This window comes from Pimephales promelas, chromosome 23 (assembly GCF_988280905.1).
Source record: "Pimephales promelas chromosome 23, fPimPro1.hap1.1, whole genome shotgun sequence".
NCBI lineage: Eukaryota > Metazoa > Chordata > Actinopteri > Cypriniformes > Leuciscidae > Pimephales > Pimephales promelas.
The window spans coordinates 26310417-26337758 of NC_142791.1; the positions used below are offsets into that span (position 1 = coordinate 26310417).

The 27342-nt window shown below is 36.2% G+C and overlaps 1 protein-coding gene across 2 annotated transcripts in view; it reads left to right on the plus strand.

Moving 5' to 3' along the window:
* The window catches only part of ttc28 (tetratricopeptide repeat domain 28), a 352746-nt gene that overhangs the window by 22312 nt on the left and 303092 nt on the right, over positions 1–27342 (plus strand). The window lies entirely within an intron of this gene.

The window sequence follows — 27342 nt, forward strand, 5'->3', positions numbered from 1 at the left end:
AATTATACACAGTGCACCCACATATATTATGTAAACACAAACTTTATCGTTTGACAGCCCTAATATATATATATATATATATATATATATATATATATATATATATATATAGCCTATAATTAAATTGATAATATATATTATTAAATTAAATGTAACGTTTACAAGGATATTTATTTACTATGCTATGCAGAAATATAACAGTAGTTAGTAATAAATAGCAATATATTCCTGCATATATTTTTATATTTTATACTTGAACATTTCAAGGCATGCAAATTACTAAATGAACATGTGAGTGATGACGCGAATGTATTGTTGAAACACATTAAGTGATTTGTGGGAATGAATCATAATGGCAAAATTATATTTTCCCCAATCATATTAGTGAAATCATTGGCCAAACAAAAAACACTTAAAATGTTGGTTAATTTGTATCAGCAACAAATTAATGTTTAACATGTGTTATATAACCAAAAGTTTTATTCAAAAATTATTAAAAATTGATATATTTTATAAGCATATTGCACAGTTGTGCTTGAAGTCAATTGTTTTGTTTGTGATAATAATGCAATTAAGCATGAAAAATTGTGCCGACATAATTTTTGTCCAGACTGCCGTACAAAGAAATTGCGAACGTGCAAAAACGAGAGAACCAAAGAAATAGCAATAACAGATTATGTTGTGGTCAGTATGGGCTTTTTTTTTGTTGAATTGTAAAATTAAGCCTGTAGCTGTAGTTTGCCTTTTTTTTTTGCAAATAATTTTGTCAGATAAACACCTTAACCAATCTCAGTGTTTTGTTCTTTTGTTCGGTTGAATTAAAAACGCTTCGCTCTTGACCACTGCTGTGTATTTCATATATTGCCCAGCTTTAGTTTGGAGCGCTTGTATCGTAATGGCCTGCCGTGAAGCGAAGATGCATGGATGTGACGTGCAGGACAGGGTCATAGCAATACTCCTGCTGTTTCATCCCGGCGGGGTCGCGAGCTGAGGTCACCTTTAATTAAAGCTCAATAACAGCGGTCGCTCTGAGAAGGCTATTTACTTCTGTCAGTGCCTCCTCCTCCTCCTCCTCCTCCCAGCCTCGCATAGACGTCCATGTTGGCACAACAACCGTGTTCTGCCCCTTTAGAGGGCCCATGGGAAGGAGAAAACTGTGGGAGCAGCGCTGTGCCTCCAAACATGTGCGCCAGCGACACAAAAACACACTTGCAGTCGCTCGCCATTGTTGTTTTTTTTTATCTCTTTGTCATTTAGATGGAGCGTTTCGGACTGAAAGCGATTTTCTGAGAGGATGTCTAGACAAATCTTTTCCTCGCATTCCCCGCGAGTTATCCCTTTGAATAGCTTTTATTAAAAAACTCCCAGCCGCTGTTTCATTCTGCCGGGTTGCTAGGCTGTAGTCTTGGAGCTCTTAAACCCGCAGGTACGCCCAGACTGCCGAAGTCTCACACCTGGCTGTTGCTCCGGGGGGCGCTGCGACTTCAAAGCGCCGATAATTCATGCAGATTCACCCTGTCTGTCTTTATTTCTTAAATCTGATTCCCTTCGCAGGACTGCCGCTGATCAAAGACAGACGCCGTGGACCGTGTTGCTCAAACACAGACTGAGGGATTATGCATGAACTGGTGTATGAATGCAAATTCGAAGCATGCAATGACTTGCAATTTTAAGATCAATGCACAGCGGGATGATGCCGCTCACCTGTTCTTAAGCTCTGAGGGATGATTTATAAAGAAGTCATGCAATGCTGGCTGGGCGATACATCTGATATCAGCGATCTTACCACAATGTCATATGCTATTTGGGAATATTGTGTATATCGTGATCATGTTAAAGGGATAGTTCGCTTTGAAATTAATTTTTGGTGTGTTTTAGCTTGTAGGTGTCTTTGTTTCCGCAGTAGTTTCAATTTTGATATTTTTAGGTCAAACCGTTCTTGTCTGTCAGTCATATAATGGAGGTCTATGGTCACCACCTCAAAGCGCATGCACAGAGAAGTCCAAATTAAATATGATTTAATGACTCGTAAATGTAAGTACACATTGATGGCCTAAGACACAAAACGAGCGGTTTGTGTGAGAAAACGAACGGTATTTATATCGTTTTTACCTCTTGTAACCACAGCCACGTCCAAGTGATATGAGGGCGTGGGTGTTTCGGTCTACGCAAGCGCCGGAAGTGATCACAGAGATTTCGGAAGTGTTATCTTTCACTGTGAAGATCTAAACATATTTAGATATACAGTAAATCGCAATGGAAGACGATTTCAATATATCGACAGACAACGTAGATTTTTTTTTTCTTTCCCCGCAACCGTGCGAGAGATCACTTCCGGCGCACCCGCGCCCTCAGATCACTTGGACATGGCTGTGCTAACAAGAGGTAAAAACGATATAAATGCTGTTCGTTTTCTCACACAAACCGCTCGCTTCGTGTCTTAGGCCATCAATGTGTACTTACGTTTACGAGTCATTAAATCATGTTTAATTTGGACTTCTCTGTGCATCCTCTTTGAGGTGGTGACCATAGACCTCCATTATATGACTGACAGACAAGAACGGTTTGACCTAAAAATATCAAAATTGAAAATACTGCGGAAACAAAGACACCTACATCTTGGATGCCCTTGAGGTAAGATAAAACATATAAAATATTAATTTCAAAGTGAACAATCCCTTTAAAAGTTTCAGCCAGTTTACTCCCCTTTTTTGTCTTGCGACTGTGACAGCTGATAGACTTTTTAATCACCAATCTTCGAACACTTTTGAGTTTTGCACCGATCTTGGTTTTTCATGGCCGGTTTTGATCTTGATGGTGATTCTGATGCATTCTTTTTGTTGTTTATTTGCTCTCCTACAGGCCAGAAAATATATATCTGTAGCCATTTGAAATGAGAGGGATCCACTGCATTTCAATCACAATCCAAAGATGCTTCGCACATGGAGCAAGAGCAGTTGTTTTTGATTTAAGTTAGATTGTATCAAGATTTAAAGCAAAAACAGAAGAGTCTGACTTTAGCTTTGTGAAATGATGATACATTAAACATATGCACAAAACTAAAATGGCAAATGTATCAAATACACGCTCTGTCAGTAGGTGGCGCTGTAAAAGGGCTGTATAAAGTTGTTGTAGGAGAAGAAAAAGCCATGACGATATTTTTGTAAAAAAAAAAAAAATGTGTAAATTCTACTCATTTTAAATGGTTAACTTGCTCTTGCATGCTCTTTGAGGTGGTGACCATAGACCTCCATTATATGACTGACAAGAATGGTTTGACCTAAAAATATCAAAATTGAAATGGGTAATTAATTTATTTAATAATGTTGATTGTAATCTGTTGCCTCAATTTTATTGATTAGATTTAACATATTCAGTCGTATTTAATTTTACAGTTATTTTAGAGCTGTTAAAGTCAGTTCTTAGTGTTTAAAAACCTCCTGAGTCATGGGAAAGTCACTGTAATGTATGGCTTTTTATAAATACTAGCTAGTCTAGGGATTTCTGCTCCAGCGCTTCGATCGACAATCATCATGTCGTGAAACTCAAGAAGTTGTCTGGTCTTTTATATGAAGGAAATTCCATTCAGATCACAGTATTGCCGTAGACAGAACGAACATGTCTTGTGTTTTGAATTTGAAGTGCCTTATGCAATCGAAACGTCTCTCGTGAAAGTCTTGATTCATTGTTGTGAGTCTGGGAAGATCTTCAGCCCTTCTCTTCTCCACTCTGGATGCAAAAGCAACAGACCACAGGGCCTTTTTCCCATGATGCACTGCTCAAGCTACTCTTGACGTCTCTGGCACCCTGTTCTTATAAAGCAATATTCAGACCACACCGTAATCTTCTCCTCAGGGAGGCGCGTTGAAAAGTGGGCTCCACGTTAATGACACGCAAGCTTGACATTTGCTGCATTAGAAACACACGGCCTCAAATCTCCAGAGATCTAGTTATGATATACAGCGGCACATTTAAATTCAGGTCATACTGAAGAGGGATGTGCAAAATATATTTTAGAAACCGGCTAGTCTCGAAGTTAGTTTATCTTCGGCACATATCTGAAAATGGATACAGTAGATACTAAGCACAGACCTTCAGATGATTAATCAAAATAATCATTGCATTACGCCACATTGTGATTTTTTACTTTAAGTAATATATATATATATATATATATATAATATTTCATAAATTATATTTATTTTTTATATATAAAATATTTATATTTGATGTAAATATTTAATATTTTTAATAAAATATTATTATTATTATTATTATTATTAGAGAAAGGCCATGACCATGAAAAATAAATAACTATTTTTACCACTACTTCCACAACTACTTAATAAATATTGTTATAGATTTGTTTCTAAATTAAAAAATACTAATGAAGTATTTAATTCTGAAAATTGTTATATTTAACCTGTTAACTGTCACCCCCCTTTTTTGAATAGACATGGAAATGCACATTTTGAATTTAAATTTTATATATATTTTATATATACAAATTTTATATAAAATATATATTTTCAAAACCTAAAAATCTGACCAAGTTGTGTTTAAAATTAGGTTGATGTTTAAAAAAATGAGCTTTAAGTGAGATTTTGTTTGGGCTCAGTACCGAACGCTTTCACTAGGGCACGACCAGACTCCATTTCTGCTCATATTGAGTGATATGAACCATTATTTCCACAATTTTCATACAATTTATGAATTAGACATCCTATTCAGAAGTAGTATGGGAAGTTTGGCAGATTTTGATATGAATTCAACCTCTAGGAAACGCATACAAAGAACACGCATGTGCGTTAAAGCTTCCTGCCACATCACAAATGGTGAATTTATTATTTTTTTTCTTTATATTTAAAACATTTTCAGACCTTTTTTTTCTAAAATAATTGAATGGATGCAATCTTTAGAACTCGGCATGAAAAGAAACCGAGATTTCTACCTTTTTTTTCATGATTTTTCATATTCATAACTATTTCAAAATAAAGGTCTGAACACGCCTTGGGAGTATGAAAATATTCTTGTTGCAAATTGATAAATTACGGCTCCTCCCTAATTTATTTTGAAAATCAGTCACCAAATATGGAAACTAGAGATTGTAAGCTTTCAAATGATATATAGTTTGTCATTATTACTTTAGATACTATTGTTTTAAAAATATAATGGCAAGCGTCCCACCTGTGGGATGGTGACAGTCAAGTCAACTTGCAGGATTAATGGTATAAATACCTCTTATATGTCAAAAGATCAAGGCAAATTGGATTTCACATGTCATGACGCCTTTCATTTAGTTTCTGCCAACTAGTTTACCACCCTAACCTGTAACATTTAATCACTCCTCTGTCATAAACACTGGTGCTTTCTTCATTTTTGAGATGTTGTTTGTTCTTTGAAACTACATTCGAGGCTGCATTGTTTTCTTCAGAAACCGTCACTTACGAAATAAATTCAAGCCCTGTAAATATATCATCATAAGTTTGGATTTCTGCTCTTCTCTGCATTTCATTTTGCTGCTTTTTCGCCCTTTGCATTTCTTGTTTTTTCATTTACATATTCACAAAGCGGCCCTGAAGTGCTTTGCTGGATGAATAAACTAAAACAGTCCAGTCTGTTGTGCGGCAGGGCTTTATATCGACTCTACACAGCCATGTTTGTGCGAGTTCTCGGCCCCTTTCATGTTAATGGGGCCCTCGAGGCCGATAGTGTCCTAGACGGCACTGCTACGCAGACTTTGTGTCCTCTCGCTCAGTTTAACTTGCTTTTCCACATGGGAGAAGCCAAATCCTGAATGAACCGACTCTTAGATTCTTTCTTAGAGAGAAATGACTCGCAGTTGCTTAAACCTTTCTTTGAGACGAAGCCAAGCATTCAAAAGGTGTTTCATTGTTTTTAGAAGGATGTAAACACGGCGGTATGCTAATGCAACTAGCAGTATCATGTGCTGAACGCATTCATGCCACGGTCTTGTTACATGTATTATTGATGGGCAATCGGAGATCAGACCACGATGTCATGATATGTCATCAAAGTGCTTACAGTTGTAGGATTCAACTAGCTGTCAATAAGGGAGAATCTCTTGAAACATGTAGAATACGTCTCATATTTCACTCATATATTTTTATAGATTTAAAAAAATTGTAGTTTGGCACTTTTATTATCTTATTATCATTTATTTAATACAGCAGATGCACACGTGTGTGTATATATAGGTGTGTATATATGCAGGATATACACACACACAGACATATATATATATATATATATATATATATATATATATATATATATATATAAATATTAGGGCTGTGCAAAAGTTAATTGCGATTAATCGCATCCAAAATAAAAGTCTGTGTTTACATAATATATTTGTGTGTGCTGTATATAATTATTTTGTATATATAAATACCTATGCATGCATGTATATATTTGAGAATTATTTGCGGTTAAATTCTGTATATATTTATAAATACATAATCTATATTATATAAATATAAATATTTTATATATGAATAACATATTTTCTTAAATATATACATGCATGTGTGTGTATTTATATATACAAAATAATCATATACAGCACACACAAATATATTATGTAAACAGAGACTTTTATTTTGGATGCGATTAATCGTAATTAACTTTTGCACAGCCCTAATATATATATATATATATATATATATGCACACAGATATATTATGTAAACAAAGACTTATGTTAGATGTGATTATTCGCGATTAATCGATTCGACAGCACTAATTTATAGTCTTGATAAGTGAAATTAGGGCTGTTTTAGGGTAATTATTTATTTTGTGCCAATTAAGCACATTACTACTGCATTTGTACTGATTTAATTTGTTAATTGAAATAAAAATGCATGATTTGACACTGTGACATTTGTACTGTACTGCAGGAAAAAAATATGTATTACACTAATGGTAATATAATAATAACAGTTTATTCATACACTCTTACAGTAGAAGAAATGGTTCTATTTAGAACCAGAAATGGTTCCATACCCCGCTTCATATACGGAACTCCAAAATGGTTCTATATAGAACCATTTTTTTTTTTTGGTAAAAGGTTCTATTGACCAAGTATGGAACCCCAGGGTTCTATATAGAACCCAGAGGAACCCTTTTTTAAAGAGTGTATAGAACCTTTTAGGGGTTCCAAATACGTAGCGCTGATAGAACCTTTTCTTCTAAGAGTGTAGAAATAAAAAATGACACACACACACCTTGCACTTCCCAAAGCGAACACCAGAGGGAAGCATGGGTGCATCCGTAAGCGTAACACACTGTCCTTGTTACAGCCTAGCCTAGAGAAAAGTTCAGTGAAATCTGCAGTCGATGAGATCATATCAAAACACACTGAGATTCTGTCATTGAAGTGTCAGAGCTGTTGTTATGGCGATAGTAATGACATCATGCCTCGCTCCTCAAACCCCACCCGGATCCACGCCACCGCAACTTTCCACAAACCGGTTGCATGCGTGTTATATAGGTCCTATAAAGGTCAATGTAATATGGTAAGCATAATTAGCGAGCCTTAAGCGTTTATCCCACACTCAACCACTAATACCTTTTACTGACATTGTGAAAGTGAAACATTAAACCATTCGCTAATTAAAAACATAAAGCCGCTCTTGCCCTGCTTCAGTCCTTTGACTCTAATCTCTGTTATATACTAGTGTTTTGAAATATTCTGCTCGGCTGCCCTGAAATACTCAACACTATTCAATCATCAAAGAACAAAGAAACTCTGAGCTCCAAGTTCTCGGCTAAAGCCGGATCCGGGATAGTCTTGTTAGCGTATAGCATCGTTAAACATGTCTGAGATGGAGAAAAGCAGATCTTAGAGCGGGTCACATGCAGATGAGAGTCGAGCGCTGTCACTGCTTAGAGCCGAGCGCGTCACATGATGATTTGTCTCAGCGGTTTCTCCAGATTAGGTAGACATCTCCTGATCCTCCAAAAGATCCTGCTCCTTTAAAAAACATGAGCACGGACGCATGCTGGCTTTCTATGTTTTATGGGGACTCTCTATAGCTGTAATGATTTTTATACTGTACTAACTGTATATATTGTCCCCTGCCCATCACACACAACTTTCTGTGTTCTTACATTTTCAAAAAACATCACTTAGTATGATTTATGAAGCTGTTTTCCTCATGGGGACCAAAATATTTCACAACAAGGATGTCAGATATTACACACTCTCACACACATTTTTTCTCTCTAATAATATCTAAATCTTTAATATAGTTTTTGGATTTATTACTGCTGTCAAATCGATTAATAATGGTACATCATGCCTTGTTCCCACTGTGCAGGCTGGTGGTGGAGGTGTAATGGTGTGGGGATGTTTTCTTGGCACACTTTAGCCCCTTAGTGCCAATTGGGCATCGTTTAAATGCCTGGGCATTGTTTCTGACCATGTCCATCCCTTTATGGCCACCATGTCCCCATCTACTTCCAGCAGGATAATGCACCATGTCACAAAGCTCCAATCATTTCAAATTGATTTCTTGAACATGACAATGAGTTGCCTGTAGCAAGATGGCCGCCACAGTCACCAGATCTCAACCCAATAGATCATCTTTGGGATGTGGTGGAACGGGAGCTTCGTGCCCTGGATGTGCGTCCCACAAATCTCCATCAACTGCAAGATGCTATCCTATCAATATGGGCCAATATTTTTACATATTTCAACTGATAATCAATTTATACTGTGTCCTCAATATCATTTTCTGTCCTATTAGTGTTTTGAAATCCCATTAACTAACAAAACATGTGGTTCCTTGTGATTTTTGTGGTAAAACATCAGCATTTGGATGTCATTGTGTAAATAATCAGTCAATAATTGATGCATTTTAAGCGTGTACGTTTAACCACAGTCGATTTCTCAAGTCTCTTTTGTAGAAATCCTTAAATTACAACACAAGCATATTCATTTGTTGCAGTTCAAACGCTTCTGCATAACAGGAACGACCCAGCACATAATCTCTGCAAATTCACCATTCAAGCGAGTAATTCCACACCCCTGTCTTTCTCTCGGGGGTTTACAATGGCCTGCTTTTAAAAGGAAACCGAGCCGCTGCATTATACGTATAAATAGTGTGCAATCGTAAAGGTCACATCTTGCTTCCGAGAGCAGCATGTGACACTTAAACGCATTATTCTGCATGGATCGGAACGCAGATCCATTTGTTGAGTTTAAATGAGGGAGGCGACCATGTGGACCCCAATTTAAATATGTTTCGGCTCGTTTCATGAAACATATGTCCCCCCTTGTGTTGCTTTAGCGGATTGTCAATGTTAAAGGCTGCTGGAGTGACATGTTTAATGTTGGGTTGTGATTGAATATACAACTGTTTTTACAAGTTTTGTGTAGGTGATGAGCGTACTGACGAAGAGTCAAATGATTATTTCCATGAGAGATTCAGTCCCTGATTCCTGGGATTTATTCAGACTGGATTCACCAGTTAGTGAATCATTGGTGAATCAGTTGATTCATTTAAAAGAGCCAAATTCATGAATTCATCTATCTATCTATCTATCTATCTATCTATCTATCTATCTATCTATCTATCTATCTATCTATCTATCTATCTATCTATCTATCTATCTATCTATCTATCTATCTATCTATCTATCTATCTATCTATCTATCTAATGTACTGTATATATGTGTGTGTGTGTGTGTATATATATATAAATATATATATATATATATATATATATCAGGGCTGTCAAACGATTAATCACATCCAAAATAAAGTTTGTGTTTACATGATATACTGTATGTTGGTGCACTGTATATAAATATTTTAGATATATAAATACACACACATACTTGTATATATTTAAGAAATATTTTCATGTATATACTGCATATAGATTTATAAATAATTTATATATAAATATAAATATTTTATATATAAATAATATTTTTTCCTAAATATACATGCTTGTGTGTGTATTTATATATCTAAAATGATTAATCACGATTAATCGTTTGACAGCCCTGATATATGAATATATATATTATGAATACATAATAATAATAATTATTATTATTATTATTAGTATGCGTTTCTATCTCTCTCTCACTCACTCACTCACTGAGTGATCTAATAATAACTCTTTATTCATAGAAATAAAAAATGACACACACACACACACTCTCTCTCTCTCTCTCTCTCGCTCTCTCTCTCCTAAATACACTGTTATTAATATTATTATTTGTACATGTTATTCAGAAGTGCTGGAGAACATTGTTTAACACACTCAAGAGATCCAAGAGACTTTGGACAAAGGACTTAAACGATCCAATCTATCTCTCTGTCAGACGGACGTGAAATTGATGGTTTATCTTTCTCCTAAATGGTCGCTATCAATCTGGCCCTTTTTAGTTTGACGTGGCGATGCTGTTACGCTGCAGCTTGTCTCCTATTGGGTGAGGGGTCAATATGCAAATGACGTTTTGACAGACAAGGGCAGCGGATATCAGTGATGCTTTTAGGCAGATGGACAAACATGTCCATCTCTCGAGTGAGTTTGATGTTGGCACCAAGGTCTGGATATGATGTGATAAGATTGTTGCAGCTCATGAGTATTTGGGTGCAAATCAACATGAATCAGTCACACTTTTAACATTATTTACAGTCTTAATTTGTGTCTCTCGAAGTCTTGATCAATACGAAGTAACTTTATACACCTTTGAAAATCAATTCATGTTTATATATCTTTCATAATGCTTTACAAATGCAATTACATGATGTTTCTAAGGGCGCATACTTTAATTCAAGCACACAAACATATTTGGAAACATTCATTAATTTTGTAATTGGTGGTGCATAAAAAGCACTCCAGCTTTATTGTGTTTTTTATGCCTTACTAGGTTTAAATTTGTTTTGAGCTTTGCAAAATTCTATTGGTGTCTCTCGCTGGCTCGTATTGCAGAAGAGACGGGTATAAAGACATTTACCTACTCAGGCATGGAGGAGGGTAACAAGTTTGGAGAAAGGGCACATCAGCATACGCGCGCGCTTTGCCCCCGCTGTAATTGGTCGTGGTCTGGCTGGTAGACGAGCAGCTGTAATTGGTTTAAATACGAGAGAGGTGTGTGTTAACAGTGCAGATGACGACTCTGTGTGTGTGAAGATGGAAGGAGACGCTACATGCATGAATGTGTGCGCGTGGGTGGATGCTTGCGCTACACACACACACCGACATCTGCTGCAGCCTCTCCAGAGGCAACGACTTGCTGTATCAGCGATCTCACACACACACACACACACACACACACACACACACACACACACACACTGTAGTACATACTAAGATCAAAACGGCATCAATAAACAACACATTTATAGGTCACATTAAGTTGCTGATTGGACGCTGTAGGGTCTTTGTAAAGCCTTTTATTTCCACTCTTATTAAACTGATATTACATTCATATTAAAAGAAAATTATAGAACAATTAAAATAACATAAAACATTTCATAGGGTCTTATTGTAAATAAAATAATAAATTATAAAACAAAACAGAATCAACTCGTTGTGAACCTGAACACACAAATGTGTTCAGTTTCATAACGAGTTGATTCTCTTGTGTTTGTGTGTTCAGGTTCATATTGAGTTGATTCTCTTGTGTTTGTGTGTTCAGGTTCATATTGAGTTGATTCTCTTGTGTTTGTGTGTTCAGGTTCATAACGAGTTGATTCTCTTGTGTTTGTGTGTTCAGGTTCATATTGAGTTGATTCTCTTGTGTTTGTGTGTTCAGGTTCATAACGAGTTGATTCTCTTGTGTTTTTGTGTTCAGGTTCATAACGAGTTGATTCTCTTGTGTTTGTGTGTTCAGGTTCATAGCGAGTTGATTCTCTTGTGTTTGTGTGTTCAGGTTCATATTGAGTTGATTCTCTTGTGTTTGTGTGTTCAGGTTCATAACGAGTTGATTCTCTTGTGTTTGTGTGTTCAGGTTCATATTGAGTTGATTCTCTTGTGTTTGTGTGTTCAGGTTCATAACGAGTTGATTCTCTTGTGTTTGTGTGTTCAGGTTCATATTGAGTTGATTCTCTTGTGTTTCGGTGTTCAGGTTCATAACGAGTTGATTCTCTTGTGTTTGTGTGTTCAGGTTCATAACGAGTTGATTCTCTTGTGTTTTTGTGTTCAGGTTCATATCGAGTTGATTCTCTTGTGTTTGTGTGTTCAGGTTCATAACGAGTTGATTCTCTTGTGTTTGTGTGTTCAGGTTCATAACGAGTTGATTCTCTTGTGTTTGTGTGTTCAGGTTCATATTGAGTTGATTCTCTTGTGTTTGTGTGTTCAGGTTCATATCGAGTTGATTCTCTTGTGTTTGTGTGTTCAGGTTCATATTGAGTTGATTCTCTTTTGTTTTTGTGTTCAGGTTCATAACAAGTTGATTTTCTTGTGTTTGTGTGTTCAGGGGCTCGTTCTTCGTACGTTGCTTAAAACATCCGAGATCAAATGAGAGATCTAAGATGATATCATCGTGCTAATCATGATCCGGCTAATTGGGTTCTTCGAACACACCTGTTGTTTATGATTAGTATCGCTGGATTGAGTTATCTGAGATAACTGCGCGTTCTCGCGTTGGTTTAAAAGGGGACATGTATCGATAGCAGAACCAGTGATCAGCAGCGCTGCTATTGGCTGTTCAGCATGGCCAAAGAACACGCCCAGTTTTTCTCCCAAGCAGAGCAAGCGCTTTTAATGCAAGGTTATGCCGAATTTCAGTCTTTAATTAAAACGCCAGGGAACACCTCAAAGTGTGCAAAAGGCAGTAGAGAGTGCTGGCAAAAGTAGAAGACCAATTAAATGCGTTTGTGGTGGCCATAGATGTTTTAATAACTTTTATTTTATTTTTATTTTTATTTTCATAATTTCATAATTACTTTGTTCATTGTAATGTCGAGTCACCACACTATAATAATAAACATGGTGAAAGTGAAGTACAAAAATATTCTACTTAATGGTAATTTTAGGCCTTATAGGCCTACTAGTCTCTTTTAAAAAGGCACTGTTAAATAAATGATTGTCTGTTTATAAAAGCAAACAGGAAAAATGCTGAGAAAAAACTAATAATGATGCTCCTGACCCTGGCAGAAGAGCTGACCCTTGGGTTGAATGTGAATTGCCCTGTGAAGGGCATCCCTGGGTTCAGCTCTTCCAGACCCACATCAGGGACCAGTAGCAGCAACACCTACATCACTGGGAAATGAGATTTAAATTATCTTTGTACACTGTGAAATAATTTGTTGCTGCATTAAATGATGTAGACCTATAATCCAAATTGGCTGGTTTAGTCATTTCAACTGTTAAATCTTGAGTAATGATAAATTGCTTTGTCTTGTGAAAGTAAAAACTGATAAACTTATGTTAATGTAAAAAATATTTTGCCATGAGTTATCAATCACATTGCACTGGAGAGTGAAGAAAACTTCTCAAATGACTGTCCTTTGGAGGAAGTACTTGGCTTTAATTGATTTATACTTGTGCCTATGCCTATTATTTCTGACAGGAGTCCACATGTACAGAAAGGCCTACAGAAGAGTCTGCACACAGCAGTGATACAGGGGTGGGCAGTGTAGACAACTTTTGCTTGTTATTTGTTGCATTTGTTCCCTATATGAGTCTTCAACAGAGTATTTTGAAAAAACAAAAATCAGGGGGAGAAACAGAACTTGACTAAGAAAAAATTGCACTAGAAATAGAGTTGCTTCAAAATAAACTTCAGAGTAAAATCACACAGAGTACTATTACTGACCTTAATATCTTTTAAAAAGATAAGAAAAAGACTGAATAACTGGCTTTTCTTTACAAAGAACTATTGAAATAAAACTCTAAGCAAACAGAGTTTTGCAAATTTGTCTTGTCTTTTATTTTAGGCTTAATTAAACATTTTTTTTCTTTTTCTGATGTTGGCAGTGTTGTGTAATATGGCACATGCAATGTCACAGGCCCTGTCAGGTGCAACCCTCAGGGTTTTTAGACATTGAAATCTTCCCTTTAGTTGGCCAAAGCTCATGTCATTGTGTGCCCTTGTCCTAGAGCTGCATTGTAACTGGTCTGGGGTTTGGGTCAGGGAATGGGGTCATAAAACACCTGTCTCCATGCAGGATCCTGTTGTAACCTGTATAATGGAAAAATGCAGTTCTCAGCATAAGTGTATGTAATACCGTGAGTTTGATATTTATAATTTTCCTTACCATTTTCAAATAATGTTCATAAATGTGAATCTCTTAAAATTCTTGAGTCATGCACAGATCCTGGCCATTTTGCTTTCACACTGATTTGTGATATAGAACATGGTCACACACCATCTAAAAGATTTTACTCAGTCAAATGCCTTTTAAAAAAAGTGATATAATATTCCAAATCTGGAATATTAAAAATTGTAATAGTAATTTGGCTGCACTGTATAAGCCCCCTTTCTGCTCACAAAATCCCTTTATTGAGACCTTGATGGGAACATGTGTGTAGTCTACAGTGTATGGCACCAATCACGTAAGTTAAGCCTGAGGGACTGTAAGTCATAATCGGCATGGTCATCATGATTGCATTATCTTCATTAAAAATTATAATATACCCTAAGTTGGCAAAAAAAAAAAAAAAAAAAAAAAAAAAACTAAGAGCACTGCTTTGTGAATGGCACGACAGAAAGCTTATCAAGTTCTCCACATCTCCAATAGTGTAAAGGAAGCCACTCGCAAATAATTTTAGGGCAATGCAAACATTTTGTGCTGTTGTTGAAGCCCGATATCGAATCGACCATTAATGTGCATTTCCAACAAAATAATAATGTATTTAAACGACACCCTCACGACGATCGTTTCACGAGAAAACAAAAATAAATCTCAGAAATTAAGCTACACTATCGCGCTGCGCTGAAGGACTTCCCGTATCAGCCGCGATCTAATCCTGTTTACATGAAATAAGCCTGCTCGCGAGCAGGTTCAAGCTGACGGACCTGTTGCTATGACAGCAAGTCCAGGATGAGCGTCGAAGAACCAAACGATCCAAGATCATGGCAAATCACCAACAATCAAATCCAGCTAACTGAGTTAGCGACGTACGAAGAACGAGCCCCAGGTTCATAATGAGTTGATTCTCTTGTGTTTTTGTGTTCAGGTTCATAACGAGTTGATTCTCTTGTGTTTGTGTGTTCAGGTTCATAATGAGTTGATTCTCTTGTGTTTGTGTGTTCAGGTTTATAATGAGTTGATTCTCTTGTGTTTGTGTGTTCAGGTTCATAACGAGTTGATTCTCTTGTGTTTGTGTGTTCAGGTTCATATCGAGTTGATTCTCTTGTGTTTGTGTGTTCAGGTTCATATTGAGTTGATTCTCTTGTGTTTGTGTGTTCAGGTTCATAACAAGTTGATTCTCTTGTGTTTGTGTGTTCAGGTTCATATTGAGTTGATTCTCTTGTGTTTTTGTGTTCAGGTTCATAACAAGTTGATTCTCTTGTGTTTGTGTGTTCAGGTTCATAACGAGTTGATTCTCTTGTGTTTTTGTGTTCAGGTTCATATCGAGTTGATTCTCTTGTGTTTGTGTGTTCAGGTTCATAACGAACTGATTGTATTTTGTTTGTGTGTTCAGGTTCGTATCGAGTTGATTCTCTTGTGTTTTTGTGTTCAGGTTCATAACGAGTTGATTCTCTTGTGTTTGTGTGTTCAGGTTCATTACGAGTTGATTCTCTTGTGTTTGGGTGTTCAGGTTCATAACGAGTTGATTCTCTTGTGTTTGTGTGTTCAGGTTCATAACGAGTTGATTCTCTTGTGTTTGTGTGTTCAGGTTCATATTGAGTTGATTCTCTTGTGTTTGTGTGTTCAGGTTCATAACGAGTTGATTCTCTTGTGTTTGTGTGTTCAGGTTCATAACGAGTTGATTCTCTTGTGTTTGTGTGTTCAGGTTCATAACGAGTTGATTCTCTTGTGTTTGTGTGTTCAGGTTCATAACGAGTTGATTCTCTTGTGTTTGTGTGTTCAGGTTCATAACGAGTTGATTCTCTTGTGTTTGTGTGTTCAGGTTCATAACGAGTTGATTCTCTTGTGTTTGTGTGTTCAGGTTCATATTGAGTTGATTCTCTTGTGTTTGTGTGTTCAGGTTCATAATGAGTTGATTCTCTTGTGTTTCGGTGTTCAGGTTCATAACGAGTTGATTCTCTTGTGTTTGTGTGTTCAGGTTCATAACGAGTTGATTCTCTTGTGTTTCAGTGTTCAGGTTCATAATAAACTGATTTTCTTGTGTTTGGGGTGTGTCTGAGGTGTGTGTGTGTGTGTGTTTGTGTATGTTTGAACACAAAGTTAAAAGAGACTCCAGCTGTATTCATGGTTTCTGCATATGGTTTGAGTGTCTCCCCATAGGCAGCACTTTGAAGCTGCTAGTTTGGCCTTGCATGTGGGTAAGACTCATGAAATAAACCCAGACCTTGTTCTTCTCCTCTTTTTCAGCTCCCACACACACACACACACACACACACAGCTCTGGGCTCGGTTTCCCACCCGGGGAACGATCTCTATATTGGCCAGAAAGCCTGTTCTCTCCTTTGCTTTGTTCATCCGTTGAGTCTAATGCCTATTGACAGACCCTGAATGACAAATGTGTGCTGGGAGTTTCCCGGTACATGGAAAAACTTGGATCTGTTTTTAGAAATTCCTGCCGCACGTGTCGGGAATGGCCCTTGGTGTACCTGCGGGTTTCCGAAAAAGCCGCACACGCTTCGATCGTTTGAATGTGTGAGAAAGGTGAGAGCTCATGCTGTGTATTTTCAGTCTGTTTATCAGCTGCCAGAGGAGAACTTTCATAGCTCTGAAAACTCAGTCCTATTATGATTTTTTTTTCACATTCAGCTTTCTTTAGTGTGTATTGTTGCTGTTTCAGCATGAAAAAGGTCTGTAAAGTTCTTTTCTATATCAGTGTCAGTGTTTCTGAACTCCTAAAACGTCTCCATTGTAGTCTCGAGTTTCTTCCGGGAACGAACACGTCACAATATTCCTCATTTAAATAATTCATGCGCAGAATAAAGGGGTGTGGCCTGGTTGAGTTAGTTAGGAGTGTGTTGAAAATGATGGTTATGGTAAGGGGCGGGACATTTCCCAAACACACTCAAAGCTCTTGGCCAATCACAACACACTTATCCAGCTGACCAATCAGAGCACAGTGTGCTTTTCAGAAGGAGGGGCTTCAAAGAGACAGGAACTAAACAGAGCGCTACTGACAGACTGGGAAGAGGGATGAGAAAAATGTGTTTTGAACATTCAAGTATGAAAACCTGTTCTTGTAGAGTCCAAAAATAAAATCAAGACTTTGTAAAAGGGAATAATAGGTCCCCTTTAATGGTCGTTCACACCGGACGCGAATAGCACGTCAGGCGCGAATGATTTAAAAGTTAAGTCAATGCAAAGACGCGTTACGCGCATAAAAAATGCGGCGTAGAGCGCGGTGCAGTAGACACGAATACGCCTCATTCGCACGTCAAGTTCGCGAATTGAGCATCTGGCGCATTAAACGCGTTACGCGCAAATGTTTTAGTTAGTGCTATTTGTTCATTCAAATTCGTATTTGCCGCGAATTTTGACGCGAATTCGCATTTGCCGCCCAAGTTGAAAAATCTGAACTTTGGCGTCAATTCGCGCCGCGTTAACCAATCAGGAGCCTAGCTGCTTGCTCACGTGGTGAAGGATCTGGATGCTTCAATAAATTATTTTGTAATATGACTAAATTCCTGGTGTGGTTCTAATGCTCAACAAAGCAAATATTTTATCACTTAAAACTTTATTTCAATATACGAGACATGCTCATTTTGTATTGAATGTTATTTATTCCATATCTAGATTATATGAAATATTATTATGTAAAGACAAGTTCTTGTCTGGACGTGAGAGAGAGAAAAAAATCACAGGACAGGTTAATAACTTTTGACGCGCGAATTAACACAAACTAAACGCGGTAGACACGAATTTGACGCGCTATTCCCGTCCGGTGTGAACGCATCGTAAGAATGAGCTAATGAATGTTTCTCATAAAACCAATTGAGAAAGTAGGCACATGATGTAGTTGTTGACATAGTGAGAGTGTGAAGCTATACAATGAATGCGGATGGGAGTATTCAATGAGTTTATATTGAGATTTCTGACTTTTGAGACACATTTTCTCCCGTTTAATAATTAAATTCAGTTTAATTCAAACACGCTTTATTACTATGACTGTGGGACAATATATGTAAAAATAAAAGCAAACAATGCTAATGCATTGGCAATGAAACAAATAAAAGAATGTCTAAATAAATAAATAAAAGATTTAATAAATAAATCAATAAATTAAAATAAAACAAATGAATGACTGAAATAAAATAAAATGCATAAATGTATCATCCACCAGGTGAAACAGTAATATCTCACTAAAATATATGAGCAGTGGTAACAGCAGTGATTCCCCAAGCAAACATCACTAATTATCGGAGTAGTAATAATAAAAACATCAGTTCTGCCCTGTGTGACATCATTTCCCTGCTCTTCACTGATACCTCATTTTATTCTCTGCTTTATTTTCCCTCGCGCCGCTGCCAAGAAGACCATTAAAACAAGGTCCCGTCTGCCGCTCTGGCCTCTCATCTCTCAGGCCGCCGAGGTATATATACGCTGGAAGGAAAAATCCAGAAGCAGAAACGTCTGGAACCACTAATAACGGGGTCCGTGCTGCAATTTCCAGGGGAGGGTTAAACTTAATGAACAATCAAATAAAGGATTTGAAATTACAGACCTTTGGAGGGAAGGAATCTGAGGTTGCCCTCGGTTGTGAGAAATCTCATCGTTCAAAGAGGTTGAAGAGGGGCCTTGTGAAGGGAGGACGGGCGGCCGTGTTATTTTGCGTGCTTGTGCATTTGGTTCAACATCTTATTATGTTCCATAATGACCATATTTCTCGTCCCTTTCCTGGATTTTGACCATCGATGCCCTAAATGCACAGGAGCTTCATATTCCTTTAAGTTAAACACAATTAATTGAAGTAGTTCGTGTGGAGATTTGCTTCAGTAAATCCGGCTGTTTGATGAGATGACTCAATAATTGATTGACTTTGGGATTCCACAGGGGAACTTTCTTATTAGTACATTTTCAGGGGAAATTACTGTATTTGCATGTATACTACACTCGAAGAAAAGGTTCTATATAGAACCTTAAAAGGTTCTATCAGCGCTACGTATTTGGAACCCCTAAAAGGTTCTATACACTCTTAAAAAAAAGGGTTCCTCTGGGTTCTATATAGAACCCTGGGGTTCCATACTTGGCCAATAGAACCTTTTACCAAAAAAATTGTTCTATTTAGAACCATTTTGGTGTTCCATATATGAAGCGGGGGATGGAACCATTTCTGGTTCTAAATAGAACCATTTCTTTTAAGAGTGTACTTACATGTGCTCTAACATTATTGCCACCTCTCAAATCATTGCAAGCATGAATAAAATGGCCATGTTTTATAGTTTTAATAGCATTTATTAGTCAAAAGTTATTCGAAACATATAGCCATAATTCTTTTTTTCATGACCAATGTTTTCTGTACTGGCATAGTTCTGCATTAGAATAATCTTTTAGTTGGTGAATATTGAATATAGGTGTATTTGCAATGTGTGAAAAAGTTAGTACACCCCATATTAGGGCATATCGATATTAGATCGTCATTTTGCCATTGTTAATAGATAAAATGTGCAGTTTAGATAAACAGAAATGGCCAATTCTATTAAGGAAAGTTGGGGTCTTGAAAATGCTCGAAACCCCTTCAATATCATTCTCATAGTCAATACAAGTGACTGATAGACAATTATAAGAAACTTCTACAAGAGGTCTGTAAGTTAAAGTGGGCGAGACTGGCTACTAAATTGGCGTGTACTTATTTTTTCACAAGGAAAATTGGATGGATATTTTTAAATAAAATATTTCAATGTCAAACTTTCCTTATTTATCATCAATATCATTGACAAATCCTCTTCCTCATGAGTCTCAGTGTTATTACTGTGCCACTAGCATTATTTAACTCTTTTCCCGCCATTGACTGAATTTTCTGGCAATCCATGTTTTCACTGTTTCACACTAGGGGGCTCTTATTTTGTTTTTTACATAGACAAATTTGAAATATTGCTAATGCGTTGCCTGAAAACATTATATTGGTGGTTTTTAGGGCGTTTTTAAGTGCACTGAAAGAAAAATTGAGTAGGATTTACTTGGAAAAAAGCTAGGCAACTTTTTTCACTCAGAAAATGCTAGTAAATTTACAAAGATTTGCCAAGTAAAAACCTAAGCATATTTATCAGTAGCTTTAATTAGAAATCTTTAAGTTCAAATTACTTGGAATATGGAATTAAGTAAACTTTACAGAAAATAAGTCATTTTAACTTGGGTCGTAAAAGGTTGATTAATATCGATTTAGTTGAAATTTTCTTTGTATTTGCATTACATTTAATTAATACAATAATATTGAATTTTATTAGTCATTTCTAGTATGTGCTTTACCTAGATCATCTAAGTCATTTATATTACTTCATGTGAATGCATAGACCTCGGTAACATTTGATGGATCGTTTTTATGTTTGAATGTGTCATTTTGAGCAAAAAATTTACTCGAAATGTCACAAAATGGCAATTACTTATACTGACATTAAAAATCAATGATAAAACAGTGTAAATACAGCTGGAAACCAGTGAAAAATGAACCTCATTAATTATTCAAGGTCCAGTGCATGATGGGAACCCAAGTATCAGAAAAGTTGAGTAATTTTTGCTTAATTTTATTGAGTTGATATTTACACTTTCATTTCTACTCGCTTGAATTAAGTACTGATATGGAATTTACTTAGTTTTTTTACTTAGTAATTCTTGCCTGAACTAACTTTTTCATGTAATTTACATTGTTTTTTTTTTTTCAGTAGTATTTACTAATATCATTTTTTAAAGTGAGGTTGCTAGGGTGTTCTATGTGGTTGCTAGGTGATTCTTTACTGGCTTGTAAAGAGTCACTCTTGTGATCTTCAGTTCTGTAGATGTGACGGCAGAGAAGATACTAGCCGAACTTGTTCAAATTGCACACGATCGACCTCTTGATAGATCGTTTATCCATCCAGTCGCCATAGATTGGTATCAAACCGAAGGCTCATAATCAATAAATCCTCCAATGTGCTTTTGTGCTTTTATTCACTGTTAAAAATGCGAGACAAAGTGCCGCTTTTTTAGAACGAAAACTTCAAAATGGTTAGACGTGAGATTTCCGTCTAGTGCATTTACACCGAAAAAAATGGAAAAATAGCACAGCGGACTGGAAAACGTGTTCTTTGGGTTCTTCCATCCACATGTATTTATTTAGCAGATGTTTTAATCTAAAGCGACTGACAGGAGAGTGATTCTTCATAAGGAGATGCAGTAAATGTTACATTCGCTCTCAGTTTCTGATTTATATTCATGGATTTCCCATGTGTCCATGTAACTTTTGAGTGTTTGACAGCCTGTCTGTCAGTGTATCTTGCTTGTGTTCGGAGCGTTGACCTCCTGACCTTTGACCTCCCTAGAGTGTGAAAGCTAGAGTCACTTCCGCCCATCTGAATTCTCTTTATCTCTTCATCGTGTGTTTTTTTTTTCTTGCCTTTCTCTGCCTCTGGGCTCAGGATATCCTTCCCTCCCGTCTGCTTTTCCACTCGTCTGCCGGCTGATGACATTCACATGAGTCTTCAGTGGCGCGAGGAACCGGAGGCGCTGCTCGCTGAATCCTCAGCGCCATTTCTGTGCCACTAGCGCCATTTAATGCATTTGTTTGAGATTCAGTTTTCGATTCAGAAAATTACACAAATGTTTTTTTATCAGCTCCCAGAAGAGAGCTTTGTGATGCACTTTTTAGTTTACGCAAAGTTAGAAAACAGACATTTTTGTTTATAATTAAAGTCCCCCTGTAGTCAATAATTTCATCCCTTAAAACTCATGTTTGATCATCAAAATGACATTTACAAAGTGTCTTCATGCCTTAAAATATCTTGAATGTAACTCGACACCCTCGCCACATTTAGTATACGTGGTTCTATGAATATGCAAATGAGCCACGCCCCCACTCAGTCACTCACTCACTCACTCAGAGATCCACTGGTTGACGATCACACGTTGATCTGATTGGTCACAAGGTCGTTTGTGACGTCAGAAACGCCAGCGATTTCAAAGCGTGTTTTTGAGACTCTTTGGTTCACTGCAGTTTTAAGGAGGAAATACTCAGCAATGCTGTCCACTTATCAACTTACACAGCATATTAAAAACACCTCATATACATATAAACAACATTTAAAAACTTGATTTTTACTACTGGAGGACTTTGATAAATTGAGATGAGAAATAAACTTTATTGATATTTTTCAAGGTATCGTATCGAAAGGTCCAGTATCGTGACAGCACTACTGTTAGATAGTCACTGATACTACTGATAGTCAGATTATGCGATTTTGACTAGAGATGCACCGATTGACCAGCGCGTGACCGGAACCGGACAATTTTCGCGTGATCGACCTTGATCGGCCGGTCAGTCTGACATATGCAGATTTTATGCCGGTCGAATGCACTCGGGTGCAACATTAGTATCACACGTGCACAGTGATGTAGTGGTGCCTGGAGAAGTGGGTGTACTCTTAATTTATGCCCCCAATATTTTTTTAAGCATCCAAGCAAAGGATGAACGCTCTGTGTTATAAACAGTGACGTGTAAGACTACTAGTCTTGCATTAGTATTCAATATGCAAGACTATAGAATAGAGTATAATGAATAAAATAGAACACATCGAATCAGTATCCTTGCATATCAGGGTCGCACATATGGTTTTCTAAATACACAGGTGCCAGGTCCCATAAATGATATTGTTAGGGGGGTTCGCCCCCCCCCCCCCCCCCCCCCCGAGACAATTTTGATTTTCCTGATCTTGAAATGAGCATTTTAAGGTGTTTTGATGGCCAAAAAAATTGACAACAGTAGCTTTAAAAGCATGAAGTTGCCTATTTGATCAGATTCTTAAACATGAGAATCCGTTCCAGTTTCAGCGACTTTTATTTCCTAAATTAATCAATGTTTTTTGGACTAATCTGTTAATTTAATTAATGGTTCAATTGCTCACTCAAAAAGACAAGCAGAAGCAGAATTTGAATGATGCAAGTGGCGCAAACACAGACAAGCGGAGTTATACAAACAGTGAAAAGTCAAACACATTCGAAAAAACGTTATACAAATATATTTATACAATAATAATGGCAATATATTTAATAGGGTGCTTGTGTTGTTAAATTGAGCTTATAATTTCCATTGTCTTTTATCAAACTGATTATTTCCGTCGGTCATTTAAAACGTCTATTGAAAAACAGCCGTAAATTTGAGCTACTAGCATCTTATCTCGCACTGTATGATCGTTAACTGAAGTGAAGTCGTGTTGGGATTCGCGCTCGGCTCGCGCTTCTGTGAACAAAAATAGGCCTACTGCATTCTTTGATTGGTCACACGAACATTTTAACATTGACGAGCAGGTGTTTGAGTGCTGAAGCAGATCAGATGAGAAGGTCAGTTATCGTCGCGAATCATTGCAGTAACTAGAGTTAATACGGGTACGACTCTAACTGGGTGTTTTTTTATTCACGAAATTGGATTAGCAACTAACGTTAAATGATGCGCATCAGAGGGGATTTAGAAGTGGATATACACGCCGTATACCTGCGTATACCCTGCACTACACCACTGCACGTGCACACGGTACACACATAGGTAACCTCGTGAGTTACGGCCGTTTCACCCCTTATTTACACCGCGTGTGAGCGGCGCATATTTTTTTCTGCTTGCATGTTAATCAATGAGTTCATTGCATGTTAATTTTAATCAGCGTGATTGACACTACTGAGACACTCCTCCTGGCTCTGATTGGTTGTTTCTGACCAGGAGCGGTGTATTACTGCAATGGCAATAGGACCACTGGGAGGAGCCAGAGGAGCTTGATTTTTTTTTTTTTTTTTTTTTTTAATCTGTCTCATATTCTATTGTCAGGACATCATGACAGTTTTAACAAATATGTAAAAAATATTTTTTTTACACAAGTTGCCTACAGCTGCTTTAATGCATTTGTTTACAGGTTTGAGGTCTTCAGGTGGAAATATATAGTTATACATCAGACGACAAACACATACACATCATTAAAGGTTCAGCTGGACAAAACAGTGGCACATTAATGAAAAGATATTTTCTGTCCAGCAATCGACCTGCTATTTCATTAAATTATTTTGTGATTTTCTTGCACCTTTATTGTTTCTCAATTGGTTTCAATCACTTACCCTTTAATAACAGAATCAGTCCACACATTGCCTTTCCATTCAGCTTGGAAATGCTCTTTGAAATTGTTGTTCAATACGGGTAAGTGGTGCTATTTTGTGGCGTGTTGTCAAACGGTATATCTCCCCTGGCGTGCTTGGACCACAGAGAATTGTGCTACTCTTCATTACAGCCATTTTAACTGTGTGTGATCATTACCATCTGCTGTGTGTTGGTGAAATGCAGGAAAACTTGTCATATTTCAATAGATAAAAATGTTGTGAGTTTTTTTGCGTAAAGAAAGTTAAATACATAAGATTTAAGATATTTTTAAAATATTTTTTTCATTTAGACTTAACACATTTTACTCACATTTAATTCCATTATTGTAATGTATCTAGATTATACTTGTTTTATTTTATGTAATTGTCATCATTCATTATAACAACAATATATATATACTATAAAAAAATATTTTCATGATTTAAAATCACAACATTTTTTCTTTTGTCAAATTAACTTAAATAATTTATGTAGTTCAGATAACATAATATTTTGAGTTTCTGGTGATTAAATCAATCTCCTTCATTGTATTAACTCATTTTTTCTATTTCAATGAACTTAAAAATTTAAGGCAACCATTTTACTTCATTTTTTAGGTTAAACCAACAATATTTTTTCACAGTGTATACTGTACATACATACATAAATACATACATGCATACACGCACATACACACACATGTGACTCTGAAGAAGACGTCTAAACGTTAGTCATTTAATAAAATCATTTAATGGAAATTGTATTATACATAAACTAATTACTAACTAAATAATAATAACTAAACTAATACTAATAAACAGTCAATATACTAGTGATGTGCATGCTAATAAGCAACTTAATAGTGAGAATTGGACCCTAAACAAAATTTTTACCCAAAAACTAAAAAACAAAGATAAATTGGCTTCATTGTCTTCAAGCAAAATATGAGATTGTTTTGATTTTGGGATGAAAGAAGCATTTCTTGACAGGTTTGGTGAGATTCACCGTATGTTTGTGTAGGTGTCGCGCCGTCAGTTATGAAGCATCTCCAGCCTTCAGATGCAATATGAACTCCAATATGATTTATCAGTCCCCACTCCATATCATTCACCAACAATCGATCAAAATCCTGTTTAACCAGCAGGTGATTTTCTCTAGCTTTGAGAAAAATCACAAGCCAAACTTCTCCAAGCTCAACGTCTGACGAAAGTGAGAAATATGGCCGCCGAGAAACCTGTCAGGAACGTATTTAATAAGGCTCTCACTGACGCTTGATTAATCTTCATAAAATTGATCGCGCTGTCAGAATCTGCGCTCTGAAACGGTGGCCTCCAAACAACAGGCTTTAATATAGAGCGTGTGGATGTGTGCTTTATTGTACAGTTGGTTCTCAGCAGGCCGGGCTCTTATTGGAGTGCTATTGATTCAAGATTCATTAGAGGCGCAGACTAATTTTGTGCTGAGTAGTGGAGCTCTGGCACTTTGAATAAGCATTCATCTGTTCTCTGAAGCCGCTCACGCGCAGGCCTTCAGCGACAGATGGCGAAGATGCTGTTCCACTTCCGTTCCCTGAGGAAAACCGTCCGCCGGGATTCCAGCGTATTGTGCGTCTTAGTCATAAAGCTGGTCAGTGTTTAATAAAGCGCCGTTACAGTCATACATCAATATATCATGATGCTTTTCCCCCGCGATATTGCTTTGATGCTTTAAATCCGTATGTCAATATTTCTTATTTATGTGTGCATTCAGAGGATTTCCAACTGTTCAATAAATGAAGCTGCAAGTAGACTTAATAAACATAAATTCCAAAAATAAATCAATAAATAAAAATGCTGCCGATGGGTGTTTATGTAATCCAGTTATTTGATGAATTCATTTTTGCATGTTGATCAAGCAATTTTGTGTCAATTGTGACAAGTTATTCAGGCCACATCTTTGATATTTTATAACCAAGTCATACTTAAGATCTAGTTTTTATTATTTTATTAATTATAAGTTTTATTGTAAATAGAATGACCTGCATTTTTTAAATATGCATGATTGATTATTATTTATTTATTTATGATATTTATGTGCAATATTATATAATATAAATTATAATTTGACAAAATATTATATATATATATATATATATATATATATATATATATATGGTTTTCAGCATCTAAGTAATGCTAATAAATCTAAATTATATGCCCAATGCATGTATAAATAGTTATTATTTATTTACAATTATTTACAATTTACATATATATATATATATATATATATGGTTTTCATCATTTTATTTTTTATATTTAAATCTAAATTATATGTCCAATGCATGTATAAATAGTTATTATTTATTTACAATTATTTACAATTTACAAATGAAGAGTTCAGATGCAAAAGCCTCTAAGTGCCATTTGAAATTTTCTTCTAGAATGATCATTTTTATCAAGCTTGTATGTTTAAGTTCAGTGATTTTACTTAAATGGCAATGATAATTACCTATTAATTGTTATTTAAGTGAAATTACTGAACTTAAATATACAAGTTTGATAAAAAAAATCATCATTAAAGAAGAAAATTTCAAATGGCATTTAGAGGCTTTTGCATCTGAACTCTTCATATATATATATATGTATATAAGATTTTTTTATTTATATATTCATCTAGATTAATAATTTCTTTGTAAATAAATTGTATATAAAATACACACACAAAAAAGAGTTAAAAATTGTATTATACATAAACTAATTACTAACTAACTATATATATATAATTTATATTCATGCTATTTATATTTATTTAGATATTTATATAGCATAAAATCAGGAATTGTAATTATCTGTAAACAAGGCCAATAGATTTCAGGACTGTCGTAAGAGTGAACGACCACATTTATTAATCGACCGATGCTGATATATCTTCGGGATAGTGCTCGTTTAATCAGTCGGGCTGACATCACCGG